Here is a 6,904-nt window from a genome sequence, read left to right as displayed (position 1 = left end):
GAAGGGAAAAATCACTCTGGAGGCTGCGGGCTGCGTCATGATCCCCTTGGTACTGAACCACAGCAGAGAGAGTCCGTTTCTTGGTTTGTGTATCAAGGGAGTGGATGAAGAAGCGTCGTTTTTCCTCCTGAAGAACCAACAGACTCGAAACCTGAAGACCAAAAGAAAGCGTTGCCATAAATTAGCAACTAGACTGTTTTTATATTCTGTGTGTAGCAACCAAACTGAAGAGATATTACAGTAGCTGCATTCTATGAAATCTGTGAAAGGTTAATTTTCAGTTGTTTTAATAATTAACACTCCTGCACAGCAAATTTGGAAGTGTTCCATCAACTCCTACAGAGTTAAATTCAACACTTTGAAAGTGTCTATATTGGTCCACTCTGGTTGGTGTAGAAGTTACACTTTTGAAAGTGTTATTTGTGATAGAGTTGAATCAACACTCACAGTAGTTGAAATCAAATACACTTCAGTGTTAATCTACCCTATAACTAGTGTATATTGTCAAAAGTTAACACTATGAACATGTTAATGTAACACAGAACGGTGTAAAGTATACATTAACATAGAAATCTGAGTTTTGAAATACTATTGGCAGAGTGTGCTGTGGTGGTGCAGGGGTTAAGCATAGCCCACATATGAAGGCTCTAGTTTTCAATGTGGCTTTCATGGGTTCGCTTCCCAGTCTTGCCCTTCTCTCATTACCCACTTTTTTTTGTGAATTTACTACCAAATAAAAGCCACTAGAGCAATTAAAACCTTTTCCCCCCAGAAACTACTGGCCATCAATAATCTCCAAATTCATTTTAAGACATTAGATGCTACAAAAACACCAGCACCATTCGCAGAATATAATTTACTTTTATTTCAAAACATGAAACAGCACTGACAGCAATATACAACAAAGGTTATACATTCATGGTACTTTGCACTGAAGGTGAAGTGTGCTTTGAAAGTTCATTGGAAGCGGCCATGGATGGTCTTGTGATCACTGATGGTGAAGTGTCTTTGTTACTGCTCTTGTATTCGCCAACATGAAGGAGGAAGACTTCCAGCCTGGAAGGAAAAACAATACAGCAGAAACATTAGGATAATAAATAAATATTTTAAAAAGAAGTGTGAGCAAAACTAATCAGACACACCTGTGTGTGCCACCATCATATTCATTCAAATTACTCTGCCCACCTGATTTACAAGATAAAGCATAAATGAGTCAGAAATATTTACTAAAAAAATTAGTCTGCTTATAGAAAAATTTTGGACAGCATTAAAAGTTGTGCCAACCTGTCTGAAGAAATGTGTTGGAGTCATCATAACAGGCTTCAGTCACCAACATGACACACTAACAAAGAGAATACATTTTGTTAGTTTTTAGGTGTGCCACAGGTACAAAACACCAGAGTCAAATGGCTCAATTGCCTCCTCACTGTGTATATACTCCAGAGTCCTGCTAATCACCTAATTATTGTATTCAGGTGTGGTGCAGCAGTGGCACATCTAAATGTTGCAGGACAGTGGTCCTCCGGGACTGGAGTTTGACACCTGTGGCTTAGATCAAGCCAATGGTCCAGCACAGCCACTCCCCCATTTTGCAGTCTACAGCCAAAAACTTAAAGAAAACGACCTCCGCAGCTAAATAATGCCAATTCAAATGGCATCCAGATTTTCCTGACAGTTTCAATGTTTGGTTACGACAATAAACTGTCGTATATACCGTGATATCCAAACAAATAAATGTACGTTAAGCGAACTGTGTATATGAATCATACTCTTGTGTAAACGGAAAAATAATGCCTCCACAAAAAATAGTCAAAAACATGATCATTTGAACATGGAACTTACCTTGTTATAATAAGCTCCAGACAAGACGTCATATTGCTGCCTCCGCTCCTCAGGCAAACATGTGACCCAATGGCGGAACAAGACGGCGTCGGCCGGGGGGGCGGGGCTAATGACCGAGTCCAAATAATAAAGCTCATGATAACTTAACCTTACAACATGGACATGCACGCAACAGCGGAGCTAACAAGTTTCATCACCAGAGATTGCGACTAAGTCATTTTGAAATCCATCTGACATGAAGTACAACAAACCAAGAGAAGAACAGAAACATCAGGCTACTGGTCACTAATGTTGAATCAACACAAATTAAAAACAGTCCGTAGAAATGCTCTAGCTAGTTTGCCATTTGTTGCCAAGTGACTGATGATGACGTTAGTGACAAGCTTTATCCAGAATGCACCTGGAGAAAATAAGGGCGATTCATTTGTAGTTTTGTGTGTCATAAAGTTAAATATAAGAGTGAAAATAAAGCCAGTCATGTGGCACAACATTTTATTCAATATTTTACACTCACTATGTCACTAAAATCAGTCAGTCTGGTAAGGTTTTTAGCAACCATGAGTCAACAATGGGGCACCCTACTATAAAAACTACTGGGGTTCCTTTCCACTTCTTATTAGATGTTATATAGAAAGTTTAGATCCCTGACAGCATGTTCTACCTTCTATGTGTGCTCTCTGTAGGTCTAGACTGGGGGGCTGCTGCAACCCCCATCTTATCTATTGCTCCTTCTCTGATGTGATGTCACAAATATGTTACAGTTGTGGCAGGAATTGTCTCATGTTGATTTCTAAATCAACACCAGATGAGTGTTGAGTTAGACTGTTGGAGTTAATTTAGAAATCAACACTGGACTGGATTGCTTTTTGTTTAACTCTTTGGAACTCTTTAGTGAGTTTAGTAACACTCACTAAAACTCATGTTGTTGAATTAACACTTGTACTTTTAAATACACTGGAAATCTGACACTTCCGAATTTGCTGTGTGTTGGTGATTAATCCAAAACAGAGAAATGATTTCATATGCAACTGCAAATCTACAACAGAAAGACTGAAAAAATCAAGGTTTTGACTCAAATTTCATCTTAAAGTGCCTGAAGTTTTCTAACTGTACCTCAGGAGAGCGCTGTGGACAAATACAGATAGAACAACATTAGCTAAACTTGATCTAAATTTGCAGCGAGCTTTGAGTACTAATGATTGTTGAAGCAAAATATCACATGCTGTTTGAGGAGGAAATCATTAATACCATGAAGGAAAATTAACCCCTTTCTTCTAATTTTTCTAATTGTTGAAACTCTGCTTACCATTACTGTCCCATCATCCTCAACGAAGAAACCATGATCGTAAGTGAAGAACATCACCAACCTGGCACCTGGGCAGTCGGTGAAGTTCACTGAGGCAGAAGCAAAAATATTTGCTCTTCACTTCAAAGGTTTGGAATTTCAGAATCAAATAGGCTTTCATAGAAGTTGTGTTAGTAAATGGACTGAAACCATGTTTGCTTGTCATCTCATTTTAACTGCTCAAAACACTGTGCATTAGACATAGATTCATCTAGCCATGCTTTTAATGCCTTCGCTCTCATACACTCAACACATAGATGACTAGACAGATGTTAGTGTTTAGTGTCAGGTTAAGCATTTAACATGGACCCAAAAGGCCAAGAACCTCAGGGGAAGAATGTAAGCAGGCAACTGAAGGGAGTAGATTTGAAAACACAGAAAGTCAAAACTGGGACCCATCTGTGAGCTGCTTGGGGGTCATCTGGTGGGTGAGACATCAGGAGGTGCTGGTTTAGCTGCTGTATACAGCTTAGAGAAGGGGTACTCAGATCCAGTGCTAAGGATCTACCACCCTGCAACTTTTAGATCCATTTGCAACTGCAAAACTGTGTTTTTTTGGCGCCTAACAATGTTTTGAGCACATTTGTAATGGAAATGCAGCAAGTATTTTCTGCAGTGACCATGGTCTGGCTATATTCTTTTGTCAGGTGGTGTGGTTGAGGACGATCCAAATGAAAAGAGGACATTGGGAGGAATTGTTGTTGTGGAATGAAATCATCATCAAATTAAAGGAAGTTAGAGGCTCTGGGTCAACATTAACAGTAAGGTTTATTGCTTGTTTCATAATTGGTCACTGAATTATGTTTTCTGTCATGTAAAGCACCTGGACTGCCTTGTTGCTGAAATATGCTATACAAATAAACTTGACTTGACTATGGAAAAAAAACAAAAACATACTTGGGTAACAGAAGCAAAAGAATCCATTAATAAACAATGAGGCTGAGTCAAATTTTGATGTAGGCTAGAAACCAGGTTAGTCCCAAAATTCTTAGGACTATATAGAGCTCAGAGATATTTAGGAAGGGAGAAGGTGACTAGTAATACTAAAATATGCAAAGGGGGAACTCAGTAGGACACATAACATCTTACAAAACAAAAACTAAAGAATAACACTAGCGAAACAGTTTAAAAAATGCAAAGAAAACAGAAAGAATAAAGAAATTAAGAAACACAATGGCATCCCCAAAGTATCCCATAATCTAAAGAAACACCTACAGATCATGACAGAACAGTATCTGTCCAAAAGGGGACATTAACAAATAATGCAGGATCTAAGATTAATCTCAAATCTTTCCAATCAGAACATAACTGCTATTCTCCCCGAATCAAAACTGGCCCACAGTGAGAGTACATAGTCCACAGTTGATCTCACCTTTTCCCAGGCCTCAGAAGCTTTTTAGTCACCTTAAAAATAACTGATTCTTGGTCAAATCCTGGTTCACATATTTGGTTTTCTGTGTGCCCTGCTGGAGAAGCCTGGGAAAGAAAAAAAGTGCAAATGGGAGACAGTCATTGAAAACTGTTAATTTCGCATGAACATGTCCGCTTTGAATCAAAGGTAGTTAATGTTTAGACTGCCAAGACTTTGCAGTCGGTGCTTTTTTGTATTCATTGTGTATTCATGTGCTGTTTTAGAGTTTCCACAGTTTCTGCAACATTTTAACTACAAAATGTTAGTTTTGCCTCAGGCTCAGACCAGATAACTCCAATTTGTTCAGAAGAGCAAATGTTACCTGACTTTTTGGAAAAAAGACAGTTTGAAAATGTTGATAAATATCTTCTATAGGACATTTATTTTAACTTTTAAAAAATAATTTTATAATTTTTCTATGGGTTTAAATAAAAGAAAAAAAAACTTTTGCCAAAAGAAGATGGATATATTTTTTTCTGTGGGATTTTGATATGTGTGGAAAAGCATGTTTAAAAATGTCCACAGTTTCTGCCTAATGACAAGAAAAATAGATTTAAATGCAAAGTGTCATTATTTTATGGAGATTTAGTGCAATTATTCCAAACTGAAAAACTAAAACTGCCTTTTTTTAACTATATTTGAAAACATTACAATTTTTGCTAACATTGGTAAGAGCCATTGTGCAAGATCCAAAAGAGTGTAAACAGTAGGCTGCTGGTTTAGACAAACATGTCTCAAAGAACTCAATAGATGAGCCAAAACTAAATGAGAGGAACCTCAGACTAATACATGCTCTAACTTTATTTCTATGAGTGTATTTTTTCAGAAGTATTTGTGAGCCAGAACCAAAAAAAACCCACAATTCACAGTTTTAGGTATTACTTTTGAGGAAACAGATCCTGAATCTGTTATAGATTATCCAGATCATGTTTATAATAGAAAACACAAAAGCAGATTGCAGAAGAAAAATCTTACCTGAACATTCAAGAATAAAGCACACCAAACTGTGAACCAAATGGTCCCCATCTCTCCTCTATGTGAAGCACTTTGTAATCTAATGCAGTATGTGTGGTTGCAGTTTAAAAGGAATAACAATTGGTGCCTCCCTTCTTATCTCTGAGTGAAACCAATCTGGGGAAGCTGCTGCAGGAATATTAAGTGTGTGACCTCAGCATATATGTGTGCAGGATCTAGGTTCCTTATTTGGTCATACAGACTGAAGACAGGCAGAGGCAGAAACTCAGAGCTTCTGTTACTTGCTGTTAAATAAAGGCCAGATCATCTCAGACTGGTTTCTTGGACACGACAATAACTTCCCTGTACTCGAATGGCCTCCACAGTCACCAATTCTCAATCCAATAGAGCACCTTTGGGATGTGGTGGAACAGGAGATTCACATCATGGATGTGCAGCTGACAAATCTGCAGCAACTGCATGATGCTATCATGTCAATATGAACCAGATTCTCTGAGAAATGTTTCCAGTACCTTGTTGAAGCTCTGCCATGAAGGATTAAGGCAGTTCTGGAGGCAAAAGGGGGTCCAACAAGGTACTAGCAAGGTGTACCCTTACAAAAAAATCCCTTGAAAATCACATGTTTTCACATGTGATCACGTCAATCACATGTGATTTTACCATGAAACGTTCCAAAATCACACGTACATGTGTGCTTTCACATGTGATTCACATCATTCACACATCATTTACATGTCAAAATTCGATCACATGTGACTTTCACATGACATTCATGAGATTTTTTTGTAAGGGTACCTAATAAAGTGGCCAGTGAGTGCATCTTTCATATCAGAAGTTGTTAAACTGAACAGGTTAAGTAGCACACAGAGCACAATACTATTGATTTTGACTTGTTTTTTTTGTTTTTTTTATTTGTTTGCTTGTCCATGCATGTCTAGAATAAACCGTGCAGCTCTGTGCTCATGCACTTTCACACCTGCAGAGTTCTTCACACCTGGAGGGGCCTGAGGAGTGTTCCCGAAATGTTTCCCTATGCGACCGGGTTTCAAAGAGTGCCGTGTCAAAATTCTAATTACTGGAGATGTGTAAAGAGAGACAAGAGGCTGGATCACAGCCAAAATGTTACAGTTTCACTGAAAAACAGCTCTCTGTTAGCAAGGCGTAAGTGATAAATAACTTCAAGTTGTTTCCAAAGAGATTGCACAAGTCAAATTATCTCAAACCATAACTGGCCAAAACAGATCTAATCTGAAATAATAGCATCAAAGTGTTTTTGTGTTGAACGAGTCTTGTCATGACTGACATGTCATGGAATGTGTTTTTCTCTGTGG

At 38.2% G+C, this 6,904-nt stretch overlaps 1 long non-coding RNA gene across 1 annotated transcript; it reads right to left on the bottom strand.

Moving 5' to 3' along the window:
- Window positions 1–841: 841 nt before the first annotated feature.
- Window positions 842–2,149, bottom strand: LOC148155273 (uncharacterized). Its single transcript, XR_015765358.1, has 3 exons — window positions 1,843–2,149; window positions 1,285–1,342; window positions 842–1,056 (listed from the first exon to the last, which is right to left on the bottom strand). It is a non-coding gene; the product is annotated as an uncharacterized LOC148155273 (long non-coding RNA).
- Window positions 2,150–6,904: the final 4,755 nt, after the last annotated feature.

The sequence above is a fragment of the Poecilia mexicana genome, unplaced genomic scaffold, assembly GCF_051168715.1.
Source record: "Poecilia mexicana isolate PSO_F unplaced genomic scaffold, ASM5116871v1 scaffold_15, whole genome shotgun sequence".
Lineage (NCBI taxonomy): Eukaryota > Metazoa > Chordata > Actinopteri > Cyprinodontiformes > Poeciliidae > Poecilia > Poecilia mexicana.
Note: the sequence above shows the minus strand (reverse complement) of the source record. Positions and strands in the feature narration are given on the sequence as shown.